This window comes from Elgaria multicarinata, chromosome 1 (genome assembly GCF_023053635.1).
Source record: "Elgaria multicarinata webbii isolate HBS135686 ecotype San Diego chromosome 1, rElgMul1.1.pri, whole genome shotgun sequence".
In the NCBI taxonomy this organism is placed as follows: Eukaryota; Metazoa; Chordata; class Lepidosauria; order Squamata; family Anguidae; genus Elgaria; species Elgaria multicarinata.
In genome coordinates, this window is record NC_086171.1 from 7,281,605 (window position 1) to 7,295,757 (window position 14,153).

Consider the following 14,153-nt stretch of genomic DNA (forward strand, 5'->3'; position numbering starts at 1 on the left):
GCAGAAGCCCTGACCTCTTTTGTATCTGATTACTCTAGTATAGCTACTGCAGCTTGCACTGTTGTGATGAAAAGGGAATTTCACCAGGTGTCATTTATATATATATGTAGAACCTGGTGAAATCCCCTCTTCATCACAACAGTGCAAGCTGCAGAAGCCCTGACCTCTTTTGTATCTGATTACTCTAGTATAGCTACTGCAGCTTGCACTGTTGTGATGAAAAGGGAATTTCACCAGGTGTCATTTGTATATATGGAGAACCTGGTGAAATCCCCTCTTCATCACAACAGTGCAAGCTGCAGAAGCCCTGATTTCTTTTGTATCTGATTACTCTAGTGTAGCTCCTGCAGCTTGCACTGTTGTGATGAAAAGGGAATTTCACCAGGTGTCATTTGTATATATGGAGAACCTGGTGAAATCCCCTCTTCATCACAACAGTGCAAGCTGCAGAAGCCCTGACCTCTTTTGTATCTGATTACTCTAGTGTAGCTCCTGCAGCTTGCACTGTTGTGATGAAAAGGGAATTTCACCAGGTGTCATTTATATATATATGGAGAATCTGGTGAAATTCCCTTTTCATCACAACAGTGCAAGCTGCAGAAGCCCTGACCTCTTTTGTATCTGATTACTCTAGTATAGCTACTGCAGCTTGCACTGTTGTGATGAAAAGGGAATTTCACCAGGTGTCATTTGTATATATGGAGAATCTGGTGAAATTCCCTTTTCATCACAACAGTGCAAGCTGCAGAAGCCCTGACCTCTTTTGTATCTGATTACTCTAGTGTAGCTCCTGCAGCTTGCACTGTTGTGATGAAAAGGGAATTTCACCAGGTGTCATTTGTATATATGGAGAATCTGGTGAAATCCCCTCTTCATCACAACAGTGCAAGCTGCAGAAGCCCTGACCTCTTTTGTATCTGATTACTCTAGTGTAGCTCCTGCAGCTTGCACTGTTGTGATGAAAAGGGAATTTCACCAGGTGTCATTTGTATATATGAAGAACCTGGTGAAATCCCCTCTTCATCACAACAGTGCAAGCAGCAGAAGCCCTGACCTCTTTTGTATCTGATTACTCTAGTATAGCTCTTGCAGCTTGCACTGTTGTGATGAAAAGGGAATTTCACCAGGTGTCATTTGTATATATGGAGAACCTGGTGAAATTCCCTTTTCATCACAACAGTGCAAGCTGCAGAAGCCCTGACCTCTTTTGTATCTGATTACTCTAGTATAGCTACTGCAGCTTGCACTGTTGTGATGAAAAGGGAATTTCACCAGGTGTCATTTATATCTATATGTAGAACCTGGTGAAATCCCCTCTTCATCACAACAGTGCAAGCTGCAGAAGCCCTGACCTCTTTTGTATCTGATTACTCTAGTATAGCTACTGCAGCTTGCACTGTTGTGATGAAAAGGGAATTTCACCAGGTGTCATTTGTATATATGGAGAATCTGGTGAAATTCCCTTTTCATCACAACAGTGCAAGCTGCAGAAGCCCTGACCTCTTTTGTATCTGATTACTCTAGTATAGCTACTGCAGCTTGCACTGTTGTGATGAAAAGGGAATTTCACCAGGTGTCATTTGTATATATGGAGAATCTGGTGAAATTCCCTTTTCATCACAACAGTGCAAGCTGCAGAAGCCCTGACCTCTTTTGTATCTGATTACTCTAGTATAGCTACTGCAGCTTGCACTGTTGTGATGAAAAGGGAATTTCACCAGGTGTCATTTATATATATATGTAGAACCTGGTGAAATCCCCTCTTCATCACAACAGTGCAAGCTGCAGAAGCCCTGACCTCTTTTGTATCTGATTACTCTAGTATAGCTACTGCAGCTTGCACTGTTGTGATGAAAAGGGAATTTCACCAGGTGTCATTTGTATATATGGAGAACCTGGTGAAATCCCCTCTTCATCACAACAGTGCAAGCTGCAGAAGCCCTGACCTCTTTTGTATCTGATTACTCTAGTGTAGCTCCTGCAGCTTGCACTGTTGTGATGAAAAGGGAATTTCACCAGGTGTCATTTGTATATATGGAGAACCTGGTGAAATCCCCTCTTCATCACAACAGTGCAAGCTGCAGAAGCCCTGACCTCTTTTGTATCTGATTACTCTAGTGTAGCTCCTGCAGCTTGCACTGTTGTGATGAAAAGGGAATTTCACCAGGTGTCATTTGTATATATGGAGAACCTGGTGAAATCCCCTCTTCATCACAACAGTGCAAGCTGCAGAAGCCCTGACCTCTTTTGTATCTGATTACTCTAGTGTAGCTCCTGCAGCTTGCACTGTTGTGATGAAAAGGGAATTTCACCAGGTGTCATTTATATATATATGGAGAATCTGGTGAAATTCCCTTTTCATCACAACAGTGCAAGCTGCAGAAGCCCTGACCTCTTTTGTATCTGATTACTCTAGTATAGCTACTGCAGCTTGCACTGTTGTGATGAAAAGGGAATTTCACCAGGTGTCATTTGTATATATGGAGAATCTGGTGAAATTCCCTTTTCATCACAACAGTGCAAGCTGCAGAAGCCCTGACCTCTTTTGTATCTGATTACTCTTGTATAGCTACTGCAGCTTGCACTGTTGTGATGAAAAGGGAATTTCACCAGGTGTCATTTATATATATATGTAGAACCTGGTGAAATCCCCTCTTCATCACAACAGTGCAAGCTGCAGAAGCCCTGACCTCTTTTGTATCTGATTACTCTAGTATAGCTACTGCAGCTTGCACTGTTGTGATGAAAAGGGAATTTCACCAGGTGTCATTTGTATATATGGAGAATCTGGTGAAATCCCCTCTTCATCACAACAGTGCAAGCTGCAGAAGCCCTGACCTCTTTTGTCTCTGATTACTCTAGTGTAGCTCCTGCAGCTTGCACTGTTGTGATGAAAAGGGAATTTCACCAGGTGTCATTTGTATATATGAAGAACCTGGTGAAATCCCCTCTTCATCACAACAGTGCAAGCTGCAGAAGCCCTGACCTCTTTTGTATCTGATTACTCTAGTATAGCTACTGCAGCTTGCACTGTTGTGATGAAAAGGGAATTTCACCAGGTGTCATTTATATATATATGTAGAACCTGGTGAAATCCCCTCTTCATCACAACAGTGCAAGCTGCAGAAGCCCTGACCTCTTTTGTATCTGATTACTCTAGTATAGCTCTTGCAGCTTGCACTGTTGTGATGAAAAGGGAATTTCACCAGGTGTCATTTGTATATATGGAGAATCTGGTGAAATCCCCTCTTCATCACAACAGTGCAAGCTGCAGAAGCCCTGACCTCTTTTGTATCTGATTACTCTAGTATAGCTACTGCAGCTTGCACTGTTGTGATGAAAAGGGAATTTCACCAGGTGTCATTTGTATATATGGAGAACCTGGTGAAATCCCCTCTTCATCACAACAGTGCAAGCTGCAGAAGCCCTGACCTCTTTTGTATCTGATTACTCTAGTGTAGCTCTTGCAGCTTGCACTGTTGTGATGAAAAGGGAATTTCACCAGGTGTCATTTGTATATATGGAGAATCTGGTGAAATTCCCTTTTCATCACAACAGTGCAAGCTGCAGAAGCCCTGACCTCTTTTGTATCTGATTACTCTAGTGTAGCTCCTGCAGCTTGCACTGTTGTGATGAAAAGGGAATTTCACCAGGTGTCATTTGTATATATGGAGAACCTGGTGAAATCTCCTCTTCATCACAACAGTGAAAGCTGCAGGAGCTATACTACAGTAACCGCATTTAAAAGAGGGCAGGGCTCTCGTCATCCTTTACAAAAAGCCATGAAATTCAATGAACAAAAAACCTACGGTTTATAAAACAACGTTAAGGATGTACACTTTCCCACCAAGCACCAAAAAGCGGGGAAATTGGGAGTTAAGGCTCGCCAGCCTTAACGCCACATCCTCCCTAAGGAGGCAGAAAGTACCAGTGAAATTCTCATTCTGCCAAAGCAGATAAACCATGAGGACAGGATGGAGAATAGGATATGCAGAGGTGACTGTGGGGTTGTGGAAAACTGATGACGAACAACTTAGAGCCACCTACTTCTTTTTTTGTTTAGAGCAGCCCTTCCCCAACCTGGTGCCCTCCAAAGGTGTTGGACTGCGACGATCCATCATTGCAAGTCAGTATGTCCCATGGTCAGGAATGCTGGGACAGCAAGATGGGGAACGTAGGGGGGCGCCTCCAGGCAAGCCCCCCCCTACCCCACCCCACTTACCTGTTCTGTCGTCATTGGGCCCGGGCTTGAACTGAGCGACCGGGTGCACCGGGAAGCAAGACCACACTTGCAGCCTTGCTTCTGGGTGGACCCAGGGGCTCAATTCAAGCCTGGGCCAGGAAACGACAGAGCAGGTAAGAACACCCCCCACCTGGCCCCTTACCTGGACCTGCTTCCACCGCTGCACAAAGGGCCCAAGCAGGAGGGGGTTGCTTACCTGCTCCCTTGTCCCTGGGCCCAGGCTTGAATTGAGCTTCCGGATGGACCAGGGTGCTCAATTCAAGCCCGGGCCCAGTGACGATGGAACACGTAAGTGGGTTGGGGCTTACCTGGCAGCAGGGCCAGGCAGGAGGGGGTGGGGTTTCTTACCTGCTCCGTCGTTGCAGTCCAACACCTTTGGAGGGCACCAGGTTGGGGAAGAGCTGCTCTAAACAAAAAAAGAAGTAGGTGGCTCTAAGTTGTTCGTCATCAGTTTTCCACAACCCCACAGTCACCTCTGCATATCCTATTCTCCATCCTGTACTCATGGTTTATCTGCTTTGGCAGAATGAGAATTTCACTGGTACTTTCTGCCTCCTTAGGGAGGATGTGGCGTTAAGGCTGGCGAGCCTTAACTCCCAATTTCCCCGCTTTTGGGTGCTTGGTGGAAAAGTGTACATCCTTAACGTTGTTTTATAAACCGTAGGTTTTTTGTTCATTGAATATCACAATTATCTCAGGGCAGTGTACAGATAAAATCATACATATAAAATAGAATAAATATACAATTCTAAAACAAATTAAACCATTACTATGTTAAAACGTATGAAATTTTAAAACAGTAAAATCCAATTAAAAGATGACAGTGTGCAGGCTGGTGGATTTAGCCATCAAAGGCCCTGTAAAAAAGCCATGTCTTAACCTGGCACTAAAATGAAGCCAGGGCTGGCACCAGTCAGGCCTCCAGGGGGAGGGCATTCCACAGCCAGGGTGCCACAACAGAGAAAGCCCTCTCCTATGTCCCACCATAACATATATCTTAGAATCATAGAATCATAAAATAGCAGAGTTGGAAGGGACCTACAAGGCCATCGAGTCCAACCCCCTGCTCAATGCAGGAATCCACTCTAAAGCATCCCTGACAGATGGCTGTCCAGCTGCCTCTTGAATGACTCTAGTGTGAGAGAACCCACAACCTCCTCAGGTAACTGATTCCATTGTTGTACTGCTTTAACAGTCAAGAAGTTTTTCCTGATTTAAAGCTGGAACCTGGCTTCCTTTAACTTGAACCCATTATTCCGTGTCCTGCACTCTGGGAGGATCGAGAAGAGATCCTGGCCCTCCTCAGTGTGACAACCTTTTAAGTACTTGAAGAGTGCTCTCAGGTCTCCCCTCGACCTTCTCTTCTACAGGCTAAACATGCCCAGTTGATTCAGTCTCTCTTCATAGGGCTTTGTTTCCAGACCCCTGATCATTTTTGTTGCCCTCCTCTGAACACCCTCCAGGTTTCTGCATCCTTCTTGAATTGTGGAGACCAGAACTGGACGCAATACTCTAGATGAGGCCTAACCAGGGCCTCATTAGTCTGGCAGGATTTGTTCCTGACAAATCCATGTTGGCTTCAAGTAATCTTGTCAACTTGTGGCTCCATTCTTCCCCCGCCCCATGTCCTCAAGGGTTGCCTGCCTAACCCTTTTGCGGATGGAAAATGGAGAGCTTAGAGCGCCAGCAGCAGCAGCCTTCTGCTTTCCCCTGGCACCAGTCGCCTTGGAAGTGCCCGCCTCTTCCCCCAGCAAGATCTACTGCTGCTGCCACTGCAGATGCATCCTGATGCTGCTGGTTCCATAATGCCCTGTAGCTGAACCCTCGCTTAGGGAAGCCTTACAGTGGCAACAGGCAGCAAAGCAGGAATCCACTCCCACGTCAAAGTGGTCCCACACCATGCTTGTCTTTCGCTTCTGTCGTGACACCAACTGCCTGCCTACGCTCTCAGGTGTCGCCACAGAAGCAGGGGTAACAGAGGAAGAGGGCTTGGATACTGGTGAGAGAGCCTCGGCCTGCTTCTCATCACCCACATCCTGGAGGACCGCCTCCTCCTCTTTCCCCTCCACCGTGCTGAGGACCTCGTCTATAATGTCTTGCGACAAGTCCATCAGCCGGCTCCCCTCAATCAATAATGGAGTTGGGGATACTCCTCCTCCTCCTCCTCCTCCTCCTCCTCCAACAGCACTAATGTTGCTGCTGCCTGCCTGCCTCTTGCAAAGATACACTTTTCCCACCTTCAAAAAGCGAATGGCGGGTGCAAGTTGGAGAAGCGGGCGCGTCTGCCTGCTTCTTCTCCTCTTTCTATTGATGAGCACCCGGCCAAGGACTTGCACGTTTGATTTTCACAACTGGAGGGGCTGCCTCCTTACTGGTGCCAGCATTGCGTTGCCCACTGCTTTCACCAAGTCCAAAAACAGACGGTCACCTGCTGCCTTTTCTCGTTATCAATAATTATTATAATTAATAATAATACATGTATTTATTATTTGGGGAATGGGACAAGTGTGTGCTTTGCCCAAACTTTATTTAAATGCTTTTTGCACTTAACAAGAAGTGCACAGCAAACACAGTCACACAACCACACACAGTCACAACAAATACAAACATAAAGTGAGAGAGAGAGAGAGAGAGAGGGGGGATAGGGGTGTTTTTGGTATTATTTTTTTCTATAGAAGAAGGAAAATGAATACAAACACAGTCACAGAACACAGGGTTTAAAAGACGGGGGGGAAGGGGTGGGGGTTGGGAAGCAAACAAACACTCCAAATGAAAAATTATAAATGTATATAAATCAAAGTAAGGCAAAACGCAAAGCAAAGGAAAGCTAAGTAAAAAGTCAGAAACAAACAACCCAACCTGATCTAATCCTATATCTTCTCCAAAACACAGCTGCAGAAATACCCTCCTCTCTCCATGAAGAGAGAGAAAGGAAAACTCTCTCTTGGTGGCTCTGGCTTAGTCCCCCTCTCCAACATTGGGACTGGAGGATGCTTCACATCAGGTGATGACTTATCATTACAATTCGGAGTTGAATCTGCCTCTCATCACTTCAAAAAACCGTTCCCCCTTTTCGTTTTACCCATTATAAGAAAATTAATAGCAAACAAACCATACAATGAAAAATTCTGAAAGTTGATACAAATGACCCCCAATCATCACTCTCTAAGCACAGTAAGTTTCAGAGATGTAGCTTTAAAAACAAAGAAGTTATAGGTGTTCTTTCGCCAAATGCAATCCTAAGAGAAAGAGATTCCAAAATGGTGGGTGGAGCCTCACGACTAAGCAGATCGCGCTGCGAATGGGTGACCCGCTTCACCATGCTTTGCTTCACCCTGACCCAATCCGTCTCCACTTTTGGCAGAGGCAAATCAGGCCGATCCAATATCGCTTCTACAAACCAAACCAAAGCAGAGAACAACCCTAATTTCCCTAGTGGCAAACGCAACACATGGCAATGAGACATTTTTGTTGCTGCTCAGTTGGTTGTATAACCCAAAAACCAATATGTGAAGTATGACAAGACAAAGAAGAGGTGCCCAATCAATGCCTTTGATGCTGGATCCCATCCACAAGATTCACCCAAAACATACATTCACACAACTGAAATCTGACCAGGAAATCAGTATGCACATACTTGGCTTGTTTCAGGTTTACTGTGATTTTCATCACTTACTTCTTTGTAAACTGCCCAGGGAGCTTCGGCTATTGGGTGGTATAGAAATGCAATAAATAAATTAATCGAAGAGAAGAACAATTATATTGAAGAGACTTCTTGTTCAGCTGGCAGACCAGCTCACTAGGCAAGACTGCCATGACACAGTACTGTATAGGGATTCTAAGCATGATTATTTCAGAAGCAGATTAGATTCAAGTCTCAAGAACATTTTACACGACAACTGTATTATTTTAAATTATTTTTAGGCTGCCTTCAAGGATAGAACCCCTTGGAATTGTTGAGCAATACATTTCATGTGCGCGTAGGGTAGGGTGGGGAGAAATGGCCCAAACAGAACTAAGCATAAGAACATAAGAAGTGCCATACTGGATCGGACCGAGAGTCCATCTAGTCCAGCACTCTGTTCACACAGGGGCCAACCAGCTGTGAACCAGGGACCCACAAGCAGGACACTATGCAACAGCACCCTCCAGCCCATGCTCCCTGGCCTTTGGTATATACAGGCTTACTGCTCCTGATCCCAGAGGTAGCACAGAGCCATCAGGCTAGACTTCTCCTCCAGGAATTTATCCATAAGAATATAAGGAGAAAGTGAAGACGAGGAAGAAAAACTTACGTCACACAGGTTTGCTTTCAGAAGAGTGAAGTTCAAGCTCCCTCTTCTGATTTAAAGCAGAGTGCAATGTTCTTTTGGACGTCTGCCTCCTTGTTCTGTAGAGAGATCATATTTATTTATAAAGGCATGGGAGTTCCATTCTAGTTAAGGTCGTACAGTAAAAAAGCATTCTACCATTATAAACGGATAATTTTCATAAAATCAAAAATGTTTCACCAATCTTCCTGAAATGTACATGTGCCAGAAATGAAAGATTTAACATATAAGGTGGCCGTTTTAATTCATACTACAAGTATGCTCAGTCGTGTCTACTCCCTCCTGCCTCAGCTAGATCAGAATGTTGAAGGAAGGAAATGGGCTCTCTCCTAAAGCATAGACATGCCCTATCAGAAGTAAGTACCATTGAGTGTAACGGCCTTACTCCCAGGTAAGAGTGTAGGGGATTGTAGCCTTTTAGAAGCTGACTGGAACCTTGGCAAAGGGAAGAGATTCCTCCAGCATGATAATCCTACAAGTTACAACTTACTTCCGTTGAGTGTGTATGTGTGTGTTTTTATTCTTCATTTGATCATTGCTGCTGCTTGGTTTTCAAGTCAATCCAAGCCAGGTCTACTCAGAAGTAAATTCTATTCCACGCAATGAGTCTCACTTCCATGCACTAATTTGAAGGGGTGTCAAAAGAGATTCTGAATACAATAAAAATGTCGATTTCCTACTTGGTATACCAAGTAGGAAACAGATCATAACAGATCATAAAAGGGCTACTTATTTGCAAGAATTTACTTTTTGCCCTCTTAGGCATGCTTTTACCCAGCTCAGAGTATCTGCCTGGAGGATTTTCTAATAGACCTGCGAAAGATTGCTTTTGCATAAGCGAGGCAGGACATTCTGTATTTTCTGGCGTATAAGACTACTTTTTAATAGGCATGTGTTCCGCTCCGATTAGAAGCGCAGAAGCAGGAGCGGATTGGCCTGCTTCACCTTGCCCAGAGGCGGAGTAGAAGCGGACCGCGGACCCCTAGAAGCAAGGTGAAGAGAAACACCCATTTTTCAGAGCTCCTCTTTCAGGCGGACCACTCCGATCACCATCTTGAAACATTTCGCCCATAGGACTGCATTGCGGAAAAGAATCGCAGATAACTGTGTTGTTTTTGAAGCTATCATTCTGAAAGTTCTTGTGCTCAGAGAGTCGTGGATGGGGGTCATTTTGAGACTACTCTCACCTCTCTGCATGGTGCGGGTCGCACGCTAGAATTTTTTAAAATATCAGCGGGGGGCGGAGCCTGACGACCATGCGAAGGTGAGCAAAATTTTGCAGCTCCCGGATGGGAGCTGAATGAAGCATGAATAACTCATAGAATTGGCAAGATATTTAAGTAATGTTTATTCTAAATGCTTGAGGAGACTTCTCTGCCAGCGGAGGTTGAGTTTCTGTGTCGTAGAGGCTTGGAAGAGCTATAAATAACTTAGTTTCACTTTTGAGCTCAGCCGGACTGCGAACAGTGATTTATGGCTACCGGAGAGCAGAGATAGTAATTAAAGGCTTTTATCAGCATTTGCAAGAAATATAACAGACGTCTATGTTACTGAGCTAAAGGGAGAGTCTAATTTGAGAATTATAAAGAATTATAAAGGACTGACTTCCACTCAGTAACAAGTACGTTGGAGATAAATGCCAAAACGGAAAAATAAACTGAATAATAAAAAACACACTTGGGCCAGGGATAAAGTTCATCCTTCTGATAAATTGCATGCATGTTTAAGAAAGGTTACATCTAGTGAGAGTGGAGAAGAGAATGATCAGGATTTTGATAAACAGACGGGAGAGCTTGCAGATGAGGAAATGGCCTCCAAAGCTGGAAAGAAGCCAGATCCAGCTATGGAAGAGCTTAAAGAGCTATTTAAAGCTAACAGTGAGGCAACACTCAATGAGATGAAGCAGATGAAAGAAGAGGTTTCTAAAAAAATGCAGGAGCTGGCTGTTGCAGTAGCTCAAACAGAGAAAGATGTGAAAGAAGTAAAAACAGAAATTAAGCAACTCTCCAATCAAGTAGTTAAGCATGAAAAACAACTATCTGATCACAATCTGATTTTTGATCAAGTTGAGAAGAGACTGATCCACCTCGAAGACCAGTCTAGATGGGGGAATCTGAGAATTAGGAATTTCCCCGAGATGCAAGGAGAAAACCTGAGGATGGTGATTATGAAATGGTTTAAAGAGTTGATCCCAGACTTCCAGATAACAGAGATGGAGATAGATAGAATCCACCGAGTAGCAGGGAGCAGTTCCAGAGCAACGCCACGAGATATTTTGGTCAAATTTGCTAATTATTACAAGAAGGAGCAGCTTATGAAGAAATTAAGACCAATAACAACATTGAAATTTCAGGAATCAATAGTCGAAATTCATAATGATTTGTGTCAGCAGACCATCGCTTGGAGGAAGAGTGTTAAGTTAATCACAGCAAAGCTTAAGCGGGAGGGTGTGGTTTACTCCTGGGGTTACCCTGTGTTTTTGAAGTTTATGCGAGATGGGAAACATCATAGAGTAACATCGCTGGAACAAGGACTGGAATTGCTGAGAAGCCTGGGGATGGAGGATGATTCACTATCCCAGGAGGAAGAAGAAGGAGATGCAATTCCTGGCGCAAGTGGAAAATAAACTTTTTTTAAAAAAAAAATTAATTAACAATAAAGTATGAACAGTTAAAATAGAGGCTCACCGGAAGGGTCAGTGGGTTCCACCTTCCCCCCCTTAGGGCTATAGCTATGACCAGGGCGTTAGGCCTATGGAGGATCAGAGGGGGAATAGAAATGGGGGGGAGAGGGAGGGGAAGGGAGAGGGGGAAAGGGAGAGGGGAGGGGTGGGGGAGGGGGGCTTTGTGTTATATGTTAGAAATGTTGTTATTGTTTACTGGGGTGCATGTAAGGGATCTAAAAGGAAGAAGGGAAAAGGGATATGGATAAAAAAATACGGGTCTTAACACTTAACGTCAAAGGTTTGGGGGCAGTTGTTAAAAGGAAAAGAATAGAGCAGTTACTAAATAAAGAAGGTTCTGATTTTATCTATCTGCAGGAAACACACCAGGGGAAGGACCACGAAAATGAAATCTGATTGAAATGGGCAGTGCTATACGAAAAGTCTTTAGGGACCTCAAAAAGAAATGGGGTGGCTATAATAATATCAAAGAGAAGTGGATTTGATATAGAGGAGACACAAAAGGATGAGAAAGGTAGATATATAATGATAAATGGTCGAATGGAAGGAAATTATTACACATTAATAAATGTTTATGCACCTAATGAGAGACAAAAAGGTTTTTATAAACAATTATTCAAGGAAATAGAAGATTTTAAAAAAGGAAGTGTTATTTTAGGTGGAGATTTTAACATGGTGATGGATAATAGGTTGGACAGGTCTAACCCCACCAGATTGGAAATGAGGAATAATATTACAATATTAAATAAAATAATAAAAGAAAAAGATTATATTGATGGATGGCGGTTGGTTAGAGGTGGGGAGCCTGGCTATTCCTAATATTCTCCAGTTCATAAAACTTATTCCAGAATAGATTACATTTTTGTCTCAAAAGATTTGGCAACTAAGGTATGTAAAATGGAATTAGGGGTAATCAAAGTAACAGACCACGCATTAATTAGTTTAGATTTTACAATTAAAAGAGATTATAGAGAAGCGAAAAGGTGGAAGCTGAACACTAGGATTTTAAAATATGACCTGGTTGTGGAGAAAATGCAGAAGGAATTATCAGAAATCTGGGAAATTAATGAAAAGGGAGGAATATCAACAGCAATGGTGTGGGATACAATGAAAGCTGTGACTAGAGGGATATGTATCAGAGAAATGAGTACTTTAAAGAGGCAACAATTATTATTGTTATTATTATTTATTTATATAGCACCATCAATGTACATGGTGCTGTACAGAGTAAAACAGTAAATAGCAAGACCCTGCCGCATAGGCTTACAATCTAATAAAATCATAGTAAAACAATAAGGAGGGGAAGAGAATGCCAACAGGTACAGGGTAGGGTAACAACAAGCAGCAAATCAAAAAAAGTTAGAGGAGGAAATTAAAAAGTTGGAGAAAGAATATTTACAAAGTAGGGATAAACAAATATTAATACAAGTGCAAGCAAAGAAAAAGGAATTAGAAAACTTAAATTTGGAAGAAGTACAGAAAAACCTAATCTATTTGAAAAGAGAGTTTTTTGAAAACAGTAACAGGAACTCTAGAGTGCTTGCGAGACTCACACAAAAAGAAAAATCTAAGAATTCAATTGGAATAATAAAAGATCAGAGGGGGAAATTATGTTGTACTATGAAAGAGAAAATAAAAGTATTTCAGGAATTTTATCAAGAGTTGTATAAAAGAAAGGAAGTAAATAAGATGAAGATGGATGAATATATAGATAGAAATATAAAGAGGGATTTGATAAAGGAGGATAGAGATTTAATGGAAAGGGTTATATCGCAAAGTGAAGTAGAGGTGTTAGATCAATGTTCTTTTCACCCAAGGACGAGATCCAAACAGCCCTTAAGCACGACTCCACCATTCCAGCGACAGAGGGTTCAAAAGCGCTTTATTGATTAGTAATCAAGGCCTGGTCTCTTCAAAGGGAGCAATCAGACAAAAGACATAGGGAATATGGTACAGTATTAAAGCTTTCAAGGGGCAGGGCCCAGTAGCAGCATTAACCAATCAGAACATAACACTGAGGCATAGCTAATTATGCTAAACAGTCCTGTAAACAATACCTTTGGCCTGACAGTAAGTTACAGAGAGTTAACTTCGACACAGACAGCTGGAGCCAGGACTCTTGTTTATATTAGTAATCAAGGATGCAAGGATGCACACAAGGAGACATTCTCATACAGGGCATTATGACATTTTGCTTGGTGTGCAATGGAGATTTTACAGTTTCCTGTTAAAAATGGAGGTGGTTCTGCTAACATTCCCCCCCTTTTAAAGCAATTCAAAACTTAAGCTTGCTAGCTTCTTTTAGATCATCTGTGGCTAAGGCTTCACAATACAAATACATTTGCTGGTGGATTACAGATTTTACAAGACTTTTCACAAAAGACAAAAGACAGGGAAGGCAAAAAGCAAGGATAAACAAAAATCATTACAATGGAACAAAATACAATGCAAGAAATCCCTCTTTTAACTACTCCATATTGGATAACTAGTGAGCCATCTAAATAGATCATCAGTGGGTGGTTCAACTGCTTAATGAGGAAGGCAAATTGATAACAGACAACAAAGAAAAGGCTGAAGTACTTAATTCCTATTTTGCCTCGGTCTTCTCCTAAAAGCGGGTCTATGACTCCTTCCTGGAAAAAGTGAAGCAGAAGTTGAGAAGGCAGGATTGCAGTTTGAGATTGATAAAGAAATGGTCAAAGAACACCTAATTTCCCTGAATGAGTTTAAATCTCCAGGGCCCGATGAACTGTATCTAAGAGTAATGAAGGAGCTAGCAGAAGAACTCTCAGAACCCTTGTCTATTATCTTTGTAAAATCATGGAAGACGGGTGAGGTGCCGGACGACTGGAGGAGGGCTAACGTTGTCCTTATCTTCAAAAAAACAAAAAGGAAC

General features: G+C 42.8%; 1 protein-coding gene and 1 pseudogene across 3 annotated transcripts in view; one reads left to right on the plus strand and one right to left on the minus strand.

The window, feature by feature from the left end:
• LOC134396270 (7-alpha-hydroxycholest-4-en-3-one 12-alpha-hydroxylase-like) overlaps positions 1–8,612 on the minus strand; it is a 67,363-nt gene extending 58,751 nt beyond the window's left edge. The window contains exon 1 of one of the 3 annotated variants that reach the window (XM_063122703.1): positions 8,539–8,612. The gene's annotated coding sequence lies outside the window, so the exon portion shown is untranslated. The remainder of the gene's footprint in view (positions 1–8,538) is intronic. The other 2 variants (XM_063122693.1, XM_063122710.1) reach the window with 2 other exon arrangements.
• Positions 8,613–9,830: 1,218 nt separating this feature from the next.
• The window catches only part of LOC134413406 (5-beta-cholestane-3-alpha,7-alpha-diol 12-alpha-hydroxylase-like), a 31,198-nt pseudogene continuing 26,875 nt past the window's right edge, over positions 9,831–14,153 (plus strand).